This window comes from Eublepharis macularius, chromosome 5 (assembly GCF_028583425.1).
Source record: "Eublepharis macularius isolate TG4126 chromosome 5, MPM_Emac_v1.0, whole genome shotgun sequence".
Classification (NCBI taxonomy): Eukaryota; Metazoa; Chordata; class Lepidosauria; order Squamata; family Eublepharidae; genus Eublepharis; species Eublepharis macularius.
In genome coordinates, this window is record NC_072794.1 from 71,089,806 (window position 1) to 71,102,512 (window position 12,707).

Consider the following 12,707-nt stretch of genomic DNA (forward strand, 5'->3'; position numbering starts at 1 on the left):
GCAGAAGAAATTTTCTGCTTTGCCATGTGGAAGTTACACTGTGGGAATGATTCTCCACTGCCTGGTATACTGCGAGTTCATTACCACTGGAGCAATTTCAGAGGAAAGTCAATGAGACTTTGCCCTATTCATTGCCCATATTCCATGAGATTTCAGCAACCCATTTAACATAAAGCAGCAGCACAGAAGCCATTTATACAATGCTCACATAAAGGCTAGAAATGGTTTATTCAAACTCATGACTGGAAAATACATGTCATGTCAATTAGCCTGCAGATTTTATCTCCCCCAAAGCATCATTCATTTAGGTCAGTGTGACCTAAACACAGGAGAAATATATTCATTCATTTTGTCTATGTATATTTTTCCAAAGGATGATTTCATATTTCTCATCCCTCCTGTTTTGCTTTTTAAAGCACCATTTTGATTTCACTTCTCAGTTGTGCGAATCAAAACTGTCTTTTTGCATGATTTCCTGTTGCAGGTGAGTGCTAAGTCGGGGAGGAGAGTAGGGAGGGGGCATGGTGACAAAAACACACGGACAAAGTGCTGGAGGTAAAGAAGGTTACAACTTTATTGAGATTATAGCTCAGGGAGCAAAGGTATGCATAGGGCATGGATCCTAGCATTGGCTGACCTACGTGCCAAGTCGATGACCCACACACCCCCTCAGACCCCTGCTGATGAGGGGAACCATGGAATAACAGTCAGTGGGATGCCAGGTGGGTATACACCCCATGTGTGAAACATCCCCTGCCACCTGGGAATGAGGTGGACTGACAGCCCCCGACTGGGCATGCACTGGCCATTCTGCACTTCCCAGACTCCTTATGGGGATCCCCACAACAGGGAAACTGAGCCTGAGGGCCCTGTTTCCCCAAATAGATCGGTGCCCAATGTCAATACACCACAAGAGCCACAAAATGGCTCACTGCCAGTGCTCCCAGAGCTGCAGAACCAAACCAAGCAGGCCCCTCATTGTCCTATGACCACACGTCCAGACCACAGCCAGACGGGCATCACCAGGCAAGAACCATCGCCATTCCACGATAGCTGACCAGGGGAAGAATCACCCCACAGGACTCCACAGCTGTCCCACAGCCTCTGATCAATTGTCCAAAGGAGGCTCATCCTGACCTGGGGCCCCCTGAGGAGCCCCCCCCTTTACTGGTCTGAAAAACTGCAGGATATTTATGCAGCCACTGCTAGGATCCTTCAAGTATTACTCCAAGTCCAAGTCCTCCAACTGAGTTGGCCAAGTCCTAGCCAACTTACCACCGCTGGATCTGGCAGCCTCCAACCCCTTCTGATAAGGCTGCACCGGAACCAGCTCTGCACCTGTAGCTAAAAAAGAGAAGCAGAGGAGAGCTTGGGCTCCATCAATGCTGCTCAGTGCCACCAGCTGCACAAATCCTCCCATCCATGGCAGGGAAAACGCCAGGCCATCCAGTTGGAGACCACCTTAGCCAGGAAATGGGGGGAGGGTGGACCAGGTTGATAGCAAGGACATGCCTTCCAGAGAGGGTAATCCTGGATGAAACTCTGCCCCCATCCCCAGTGACCCATGCTCGAAGGCGAAAAACTTCCAGGACCAAGGGTCAATCAGGTCTGGAGGAAAAAATTTTCCTGACCCCAAACTGGCAATTGGCGTTACCCAGGGCATGTAAGAAGAGGCCACGTGACCGAGATCTAATGCACACATCCCCTCATCTGCCGACAGACGTTCTGCATTGGCCACCCAATGGGAAATGAATCAAACAAGGCTAGCAGTTGGGCGGGATCCAATCACTGTCCCCCTGCCCCACACTGTCTGGTCCCTGGCCATGCCAGTGCCCAGCAGATTGGGAATCCAGTGCCACACTTGTACTGCTCCCATGGTCCCCTGCCTGGGGCGAGTCATGAGCCCTGTCCCAGGAGGGTCCGGTACCAAGTGACCCCCTTTGCCATTGGAGAACGATCCATTCTCTCCCGGCAGACTGGATCAGGCCAGGTCAGGCTGTGGCTGTGGACATTGGCTGAGAAAAGCTTGAAACTGGAAGCCATGGCTGAGAGGCCCATCAAGTGGAAGAAGCAACCACCCAGGATCTTGAACTCATGAGGGGATCACAACTTCCCATGGTTCACTGGATACTGGTCCCGGTCTTGACTCTGTCCGGAGGGTACTTGAAGAACCATTTCTTTGTGTCCGTGGTGCATACTCCAGATCCTGCTACATCCTGGGCTAGAAAAAATAACCTGTTAACCGACACCCAATGCATGGAGGCCTGACCCACTTAGGCATGAGGATTAACAATTGAGGACCCAATGTCTCCTTGGATACACCCCCTGTCCCAACTAACTTGGGATCACAAGAAGCCGTTATCTCAATCAAAATTCAAAATACAGTGGCAACCAGGCAAACAACCTGGCAGGTAACCGAGGGACAGGCATGAACAAATGCTGCCTATTTAGAATGGCCTGATACTGTTGTACACTACTGGTAGGGTTCAAGTTTTCCAAAACTCCACAGATGTGTTTTAATTGCAACCACATCACAATTCAAGAGTAAATTATTCAGTGTATGCTGCTGCCAAATATGCTGAGGGGTGGGGGGCATCCTCCCAGACCAGGGTCCTGGACCAGATGTGCTTGGGTGTGCTCTCCTGGTCCCAGGTCATTCTCCACCCCTCCACAACATGATGGCCACCATGTCGTCTCCCATCTTGCCTCCCCCGCATCGCCAGCAATCTGGCCCCCAGGTAAGTCTTGGAGCCGTTGCGTTCCTCATAATTTTTTTTCTTATTAAATGTATGCAAATTTTAAGGATTATTTTGGCATCACTTGAATAGAAATAGCGTCTAAATTAGAATTGGCATAAAATAGTATGAAATAGTGACAGAGATACAAACAATGCAAAAGGGTAAGACAAAAAGGCTCACAATAATTTATTTATTTATTTATTTTATACCCCGCCCTCCCCACAGATGGGCTTAGGGTGGCTAACAACATTCATAAAATACATTAAAAATCACAAAGACATAAAATCTGCAATAATATTTTAAAAGTCATTAAAATAGTCCAGGCGCAGGCGATTTAAACAAATATTTGTGAGTCCGTATATGGGCATAACAGATGGCCAAGGGCAGCCCCAGAAAAAGTGATGGTCTTAGATAGAAGGAGGAGGACACCCACTGGCACTCAGCTGAAGGCCCAGCAGAACATCTCCATTTCACAGGCCCTGGGGAATTGGGGGAATCTGGCTTGGCAACGCAGACATTTCCACATTGCTCCTGGCAATGGTCTCAGCGTTGTATAGGAGGATGAGAAATGAATTTATCTATGAAGTTAACTAACACTGAGTCAGATCACCGGTCCATCAGCATTGTCTTTTCCAGTTGGAAACACCTCTTCAGACAAGATATTTTTAAAATACAGTTTGTGGATGGTTCAGTGTTATTGCAAGATGGCATTCAGAATTAGAGATGAATGAGGTTCGTGGTTCACCACGTTTTATGAACCACAAACTTTCACGAACCGGTCCCAGTTCACGAACCGGTTTGTTTTGGTTCATGAAATTGTCACTTCTGGGCCAGCAAATCACCACTTCTGGGTCAGCAGAAGGTCACTTCCAGGTCAGCAGAAAGTCACTTCTGGGTCAGCATAAGGTCTGCAGAAAGCCCCCGTTGCCTAGGAAACTGATTGATTGGCACCAGGCTGTCTGCAGTGATGAACCAAAAAACGAACCAAATGAACCACCCTAAAGTTCATGGCAGTTCGTCAGAAATGGGCTCTGATGAATAGCTGGTTTGCAAACCACGAACTGGCCTCGTTCATGATGAACTTTGGTTCATATTTCGGCTCGTGCCCATCTCTGTCCAGGATACCATGGTGCTGCGCTCCTCATTCAAGAGCATGTTCACAGTATGAGGATGCTGTTAGATCTGGCCCATACTTCAGAGTTTCAGATGGTGACTGTCATGAAGCAGTAAATTCTGCTCACACCAATTGCACCAATTGCAGATCTTTACAGACAGACATAGTTTTGCTGCATTTGCACATGCATGCTCTTGTAATATTCATGCTAGATAACTACAGTGTGGGGTGCCTATGAAGATTCTTCAGATTCTGCTGGTGGTTCAGATCAAAATATGACACTCAATTACTAAACAGAATCACACTAGTCTTTAAAAATCTGCATAGCTGCCATCTTGTTTCCAGACAATACTTTCATATAATCTTGCCCAAAGCTTGAAACCAGCACAAAAGGCCCAGTTGATTCTAGCTTCATTTACTAGGCATTCTGTGACCAGAGAGGGCCTTTTCAGTGGGGGAGATGACCTATCCCAAAAAATTCAAAAGACATAGTTGTCTTTTCAGCACCTGCTCAAGATTTTATTCTTCAGGTTTTATATCTGTGTTCTCTTTTACCTGGTTTTTGGGTTTTCACTATTTTTTCCTGTTTCTTCCCAGTTTTAATTAAATGTTCAACAATATTTTTATATTCCCATATATATATATATGTGTATGTGTGTGTGTTATTTTAATCTATGGTATTTAAGGTGTTTTATGTTTTTAAACTGTTAAACTGTGAAATGTGATTTTAAACTTTGTTGTAATCTGCCCTGAACCTGCTGATGTGGGGAGGGCGGAATATAAATTGAATATAAATAAGTAAAATAAATAAATAAATACATTTCAATGGTAGTATTATTTACATGGTTTTAAATTGTTTTTAAAATATTTTTCTATGTTTATGCAGCTTGGAGGGCTTTTTAAACAGTAGGAAATGAGCCTGTGGATGGTTAAAATCAACTGATATTTTATATAATCTCAGTCATTTTTCAGAAGATGGAGTCCAAGATTTAATTCGCCAATCACATCTAACCCATGTACTGAGCACTGAACTGTGGCAGTGGGGAGGGCAGTGTAAAGAGTAGTGGGAATTTTCCATTTCCTTCTCTATTTGGCAGATACTATTTCCAATAACTGTTGCAGCTGATTTCCTCCCATCAGAGTCTCTTAGTTTTACATAAATTTAACAGATAGTGTATTGATAGCTGCTTTGGACTCAGAAGGGAGCACCACCATTAGCATGCCTTGTTTGGAGCTATGCAGCTCACTACATAATGATGCCAACTTCCTCACAATCACCCTTAATGTCAGCTGCAACTCCTCTGAGAACAGACTATTCAATAGCCATGGATCAGGAAAACCTCTCAGTGCAGAAATGCCCAAGGAATTTGGTCATTTGGTTGTTATCCCAATCTTGGTCCTTGAGTCCATACCAAGTAACATCTTTTCCATAAGGTGTGAGGAGAAGGGAAGTTTCAAACCAAGGCATCCAGCAGCCGAGTTCTGGCAACTTTCATTCTACTGCAGGTATATTAGACTGTGCTTTGTGGTTGTAGGCTAGAGAATTCTGACAAGTAAAAATTCTTGCTCACTTTTCTCGATCTCTACCTTGGAACTTGAATCTACCTGTTTCAATTTGCTTCAGGATTGATAGCCAGTTCCTTCTTTTCATTACCAGAATCCCACCACCTGAATCCTGGTCCTTGCTGAGACTCCTCATTTCCCCCAAAGGGCTGCTTTCACAAATGACTTAATTTTCTTGTGGTAAGGGATCAAAAGTTGAAGTTGTTGCTTGAACAGGCTAATAAGAATATTGGTTAGATTACAACCCACTCCTATATGAAATGTTTTAGGTGGCTAATATTTTAGTAGAATAGTATACGAACCAGCCAATTAAAATAGATACCAGATACATGATTGTAATAAAACTGACATGCAGTAACTGGTCCAAAAGTTCAGCCCAAAATGTCTGTGAAATATCCCCAGACTCTGGCTGCTTCCACGTGGATACCATTCCTTGTGAGATATTCATTGTTGCTGTGAATACAGCTGCCTTTCAGCAGCAATAGTCCATCCACACAGAAGATAAGTTTCTGTGTTTTCTCTAGTTCTCCCCTTGCACCTACCATTTCCTCCCCCGTGAACAGACAAAGAGCTTTTTTCCTTTTAAAAAAGAACGGTACAGCAAGGTAGCAATCACTGTTTAAAAAGGGGTGCTGCTTAACCTTGCAACTTGCTGGAAGAAAATAGAAAGTGATAACCAAGCTACTGCTCCATCTGTGCTCCTGCTAGGACTTTCTGGAGACAAATGCTAAAACAGAAGCCCCCCATCATTGCAGCTGCCTACAAACATCTGGCTGGTTGGGAGCCTGGCTGGCCAGCATAGAGTGATTCTCCTTGTTTTCCAAGTGAGTCTCTTGGTGTGAGTGCAAATGTCTATCAAGGGTCCACTACCCTCCCACCTGCCCTTCTCTCCTCCCTCTCTGGTTACACTACTTCTTGGCATTTGCTTTCTTTTTCTTTCCCATGTATTATTATTCATGACTCTGCTAAGACAGCGTAACTTTTCCTTCTTTCTATTCCCCCTACATTGGAAGTTAGGCAGAACATGCATGAAGAGATGCCAGACCAAGGAATCTCCCACTAACTTGGCATCTATTTTTAAAAAGGCAAAAAAGAGAAAAGAAATAAAAAGAAAAACCAACTCCTTAGCAGGTGGGGGGGGGGATGGTGAACATGAAGGAAGGCCTATGAAACGGTGGGAACGTACCAAAACCCACACCTCCCCATCTACATGATGACCAGTACTGCTCTGGGTGTGATCTTTCAGGAAAGACCTGCCAAAGTAGGTTGAGAAAAAACATTGAGGCACCTGGAGGAGTACTGATTGCATGACAAGATTATGCAAAAGCTCTGAGAATATCTTCTGCTGTTTGGGAAGCAAGGCAGAGCAAATAGTCTGCGTAGAAGCAGCCTGTTATAAGTAACTAGGGAACAAAAGGGACAATGTGTACAGGTAATAAAATGCAGTCAGTAGTTTCACTATCTACTGATATTGATTGACTGCAATGAGTCTCAGATCCCTGCGAGACCACAGTTCGCAATGTTTTACCACAGATTCAATCCTGCATATTCTAGCCCAGGAAGTTGGAGCTAAGGAATGAACACGTTAGCACAAACCATGTCATTTTTCTTTTCAGGTAGATAGCTATAGACATTAAGTACTGAAGCCAGGGATTTTTTAAAAAGCCCACCCTCAGTTTATTCAGTATTCAAGGCTAAATGCGTAACCCTTTGAACAATGACCACTAAATATGCATAGGACCAATACAGAAACAGAGGAGATGCTAGGAGATTAGGAATGATTTTGAAAGAATAAATGTTTTCATTATGCTACACAGTGCACTTGTGAGAACAGCTAATTCCATGGTGAACAATGACATCACATTGTCTTGTTGCTATGTGTTTCATGGGAAATTGCACAGCCCACTCTGTTCACAAAAGCAAATCATTTGGAGCCAGTTATCCTGACTAGGCTTTAGCTCTGAATGAGTTTTTACTATCTCTAGCAGTAGAAATTCAGAAGAATTTTGCAATATCACCATCTCAATTCAAACATCCCCTCTTTCAATCTTGCATTTTCCTTCTAGGAACTGAACCAGTGAGGCTTTATTTTTGTGCCCCTTTCTGTTCCTCATGCCAAATTATCCTCATTAAATTTATCTAATTTTAACCTTTTTTCTATATCAATTGCACCTAGATAGCATATGGATAGCATATAATGTATGAGTATTTGTAGAATACAAATGTCATAAAAATGATACAATTCTACAGTAACATTGTATAAAAATGGTGTAAAGGAAACATCTGGGAATGCCAGTAATGAAAACGAGAAAAAAAAATGCTCCCAAAGGCAGCATTTAAAATAAAAAGAAACAAAAAAGGACATATCGGTACATTCTTAATTATCACAAGAATAATTTTTACATTTTTTTTGTTGCTATTGCTAAACATTTATTTAGAGCCAATTTTTTTTTGTAAATGTTGGGACTCTTAAGATGATACATTTATGCAGTAAAAAATAGGTCTCCCAAGAATTTTCCCTGAATTTATTAATATAATGGTGCATGACTATATATATATAACAACTTGTAATGAACATCACCCCCATTCTGCAGTCACTCCATTGGCTACTTATCAGCTACTGTGCTCAGTTCAAGGTATTGGTTATCACATATAAAGCTCTTCATGGCCTTGGCCTGGCATATCTATGGGACCTCTCTCCCTCTGTTCCTCCACACTCATCTGAACAGGTCTCCTGCTGGTGCCACCATGCACATGGGTGAAATCAACAGCAGCCCATACATGGGTTTTGTATTGTAGGAAGGGGCTATCAGATGCTTCGCTAATGAGTTAAGGAGTTCACCACTATGTTGCCTTATGTACAACCTGTTGTCTTAAATACATGCTCCTATGAGCTACTTGTGCTTCATGTGGTCTTATGTCAGCCCTAGAATTGCTTATGTTCTGTTTCAGCATTTCTTCAACTCTGTATTGGATTCTTACTAATGCTATGTCTTTGTAAAAATGTGCTAATTTACTCTATGGCATTGTTTATGGAAATGTCCTTGAAACTGACTGTACTAATCTCACACTGTGTAATCTGCCTTGAGTATCAGTGAGAAAGGAGGACTATAAATGACAAATAAAAAAAATAAAAATAAAACTGGCAAGTTCTTAATTATTACTTTTTTCTTGCTGAGGATCTACAAAAACAATATTTAATTCTTTACAAAATATTGGGATATTCCTTGAATATTTTCCTACCAAAAGAATTTAGCACACTGTAAGTCATTTGGGAAAAGGGGAACCCTGTTTCCTGTTTTGCATTTTAAATTGTATATATTCTATTTTCATTTCTACAGGCTTGTATTTATTTTCTTCATGCTTCCTCCAATGTATCATTGCAAATCAATAAAATTTACATAGACATATGTGCCTTAGGAACATAGTAAGCTACTGTCTTTGGACAAAGTAATTTCTACTTAATTTTTTAAAATGATTCTATATGATTCCCACACATTATTTTTAAAAAGAAGTATACAGTTAAGCACAGCTACACCAGGCCATCTCACACTATTTGTGTGTATGTGTGAATGTTGCTAACATAAAGAACATACCTTAAAGTCAAATATACATTCCAGCCAATGTAGAGTTTATATTTGAGCTATGTGGGAAATTATGTGGAAAACTGAAAAATACTTTTACTGCTACTTGTGAAAGTCATCCTTAGTACAGAAGTCTCAGGTTGTATTCTCACAAAGTGGTATGGCAGCAAGTATGTGAACAGAAAATCACCATGTTGCTAATGAAGGCTAAGGCTAAGTCGGACCTGAACATAGAACTGACTAGCTGATTAGGACTTATTCTCACAGCTACATTATTGTGTCATCTTCTGCATTCACTGGCTTCTTGCTGTAGATGCCACATCCTGCAGATGAGTATGTTGAAGCTACACCTGTATGGGTTGGGAAGATTATCTAAAGATTTGGATATTGTTTGTGGATGATACAGAACTCTCTCCTTCTTGTCCAGTCCCAGGGAGGCAATTAATGTTTACCAAGTGTCTGATTTCAGAAAAATGCTTGGATGAGGGTGAACAAACTGAAACAATTCACGTAAAACAGATGGATACCTACAGTAGATTACAGATGCTACAAATTTCATGGTGAACATATTCAATAGTTTCAAAAGCTGCAATCCCCTGTGAGCTAAACTCCAGCCTTTAACAGCTGTAAAACACCTTTGCACCTATACAGCTGCTGAGATGGTGACTTTGTTTCATTTCTTTGCCTTGTGATACCTTCTGTGCGGTAGGTGATAGTCAGAGTCATGGATTGTCAGAGCAAGTCATTAAACAAGGGGAGAACTATACCTCAGCTTGGTTTCTCCTGCTGTGCACTCACCATACAACACAACCATGGCAGAGCGCTGATTGAAAGTTCAAGTTCCAAAGTTTCAAAACAAATAATAATTAGAGTCATGCAGTTCACACCATTCAATAAGAGTTTCTTAATGAATAAGGGAGTAACATTAAAGAACTTCTGTTCATGTATCTACAAAGTATCTGCTCAGCTGAAGGTTGATTGAGCATGCACCATTAACCATTGTGAACCGCAGAACAACTTCTGGGGACAATGTTGTTTGAGTCACAACAGACCTGAGCATTAAGGGGAGAGATAAATTTCTATCCCTGCTATTTCAACCCCCGAAATCCTGTTTCCCATTTTATTTTTCCTGGGTGTGAATCGAACATTCAAATTATTTTTGTGCAGACTTTTTTGCCTAGCACTGAAAATTTCCAATATGATACATCAGCATTATATATATAAGCTATATACATGGTTCTTGTAAATATTAAAAACATACATGCATGTTTAGTTCAAAGTTTGGGCTTGACACACCCCTCACAAGCAGTTTTAAAAGTTGTTTTCTCTTTCAGCAGAAATCAGGCAAGAGGAGGAAGTTAATTGCTCCCAAACATCGCTCAAGTACCAACCATTAAAGCTCTGGATAGACAAATGGCAAATATCAGCATAATTACTGAATTCACACTTGTATTCTTGTTTTCATAATAAAGCTTCTCATTTTTCTATAGTCCTCCCACCACCTTACATTTCAAAACTACAAATTATCAGTTCATTTTTTCAGTTTCATGCACAAAGTTAATAAGGGGTTCCCAGTTTGTTGTAGATAGTGTCTTTAATCTTTAAACTTTTCTGTATTATCATATGGAGCTATATCCAAATTTTTTTAGCTTTGTCACAAGTGCAGCAAAGATGATAAAATGCCCTTCATACTATTCACATTTCCAAAATTTATTCAGAATATTTTTATACATTTTAGCTAGTTTTTCTGGAGACATATACATCATTTTATAAAAGAATTTTATAAAAATTCTCTTTGAACTTAGAATTCAGAGTAAATTTCAGACCCTTCATCCACATATTCTCCCATTGTTCCAATCAGGGTTTTTCTTCTGAAAAAAGAGATGGGGTAATTCTTACCCGGGGAAACTCCTGGCAGGAGGTGGTGTCCCTGTCACTATATGTGCAAGCGCAAAGCACACACATGCTCCTGGGTCCATGTGATGATGTCACTTCTGGGAAGTGATATCATCACGCTTGGCACAGCTGCCCCCCCAGGGAAAAGAAAGAAAGAAAGAAAGAAAGAAAGAAAGAAAGAAAGAAAGAAAGAAAGAAAGAAAGAAAGAAAGAAAGAAAGAAAGAAAGAAAGAAAGAAAGAAAGAAAGAAAGAAAGAAAGAAAGAAAGAAAGAAAAAGTGAGGGAGGCTTCAGCTGGGAGGGGGAATTCCCCTCCTCTCCACTGAAGTTTAAAGCTGGTTTGGGGCTTTCCCAGCTTCAGCTGGCTGCAGGGAGAGGTGCCGGAATGCCATTCCACCATGTTACGACTGAAAAAGAGCCCTGATTCCTATTGTTTATTGTATACGTCTTTAACATGTATATTGTATATTAGACCCCAAATTTTATCATACAAATTTTCACTCTTTTTTCTTCTATCTCAAATTTCAACAAGAATTCATACATTTTAGCAATAACATGACCATCATTTGTACATAATTCTGTTTGAAATTCAGATTTCTTTTGTTCAACCACCCATAATCAGATCTTCTCTTCTTTTTCTTTTATTTTCTCATTTTTTGGTTCTTTTTTCTTATCTTCTTTTAAACTTCTATCTTTTTTAAAAAAAAACGTTTAATAATATTTATGTGGGGGGGAAGGAAATACAAATGTCCATCCTTGCCAGAGACAATGAATTATCCAGTTCACAACTTAGCTGGAATCTAACACTTAGGAGTTGACATGGAGTTGCAGGTACAAGAGGCTAGATGGTACCGTCCTGGAAATTTCAGGAAATGGTTATTTGACCCATGGGAAGGGTGGGAAATAGTGGAGATGTTTGGTACAGATGGAGAGGGCAGTTCTTTTAGGTCCATTTTGGCTGATTACATCTGGAGGAAGGGGCTTATGCAGCTAAGGTATGTATAAAGTTAAAAAAAAAAGATTGACTGTACCCTTTCATTGTGTTCTTTACTTAATCTGCTACTGTGCAGAAAGTATGTGGATGGACTTTTTAATTAATAAATTCTTTACTATTTTGAATGCAAGTAGTTATACTCTGTATCACATAAACATTCACTGTTCAAACATACTATTTAAAATGGACTCCAGGAGAAGGAAGCCAGTTCCTAAATCATTATTTCCCCAGGATTGCACAAGTGCATTAAGCTATCCCCAGGCAACTAGACTTTGGGTAGTGAGAGAGACAGGCACTATGCAAAACCTTAGAATGACAATGTAAGAAGGGAAACTAGAAGTACCGGCAAGGAGACAGAGGTTAAAAAATACTTATTTTTGTGGATTTGGCTAAATCTGCCTTTTCTGGATCAAATTAGAGAATTCTTGATCTGATCAAGGGACCTGGATCTAGACCCCCAGATAAATCCAGGTTAATCTAGGAAACATGGCTTGAGCCTCTTGGCTGGCTTTTTTCCTTTTTCCTAAAAGGGGAGGGGGGAGGGGGGAGGAGGAGTGAGGCAGAGGTAGGAGGGAGGGAGAGGTGAGGCAAGGGGGTGGTGAATGAGTAGCCAGTCGATGCAGGAGCTCTTCTTGTCTGCCTGGCTTCTGTGAATGACACTGGTTTAGCAGGGCTAAGTTGCAACAATGTCCCTTGCTTCCGCTTGGTTTGGGTGGAATGCTCTGTTTTGACATGATTCTCTGATTTGATATTGGTCCCCTTGTTTCACTTTGGTTTGGGGTGGATTCCATTCCCTTGCTTCAGTTTGGTTCCATTGGT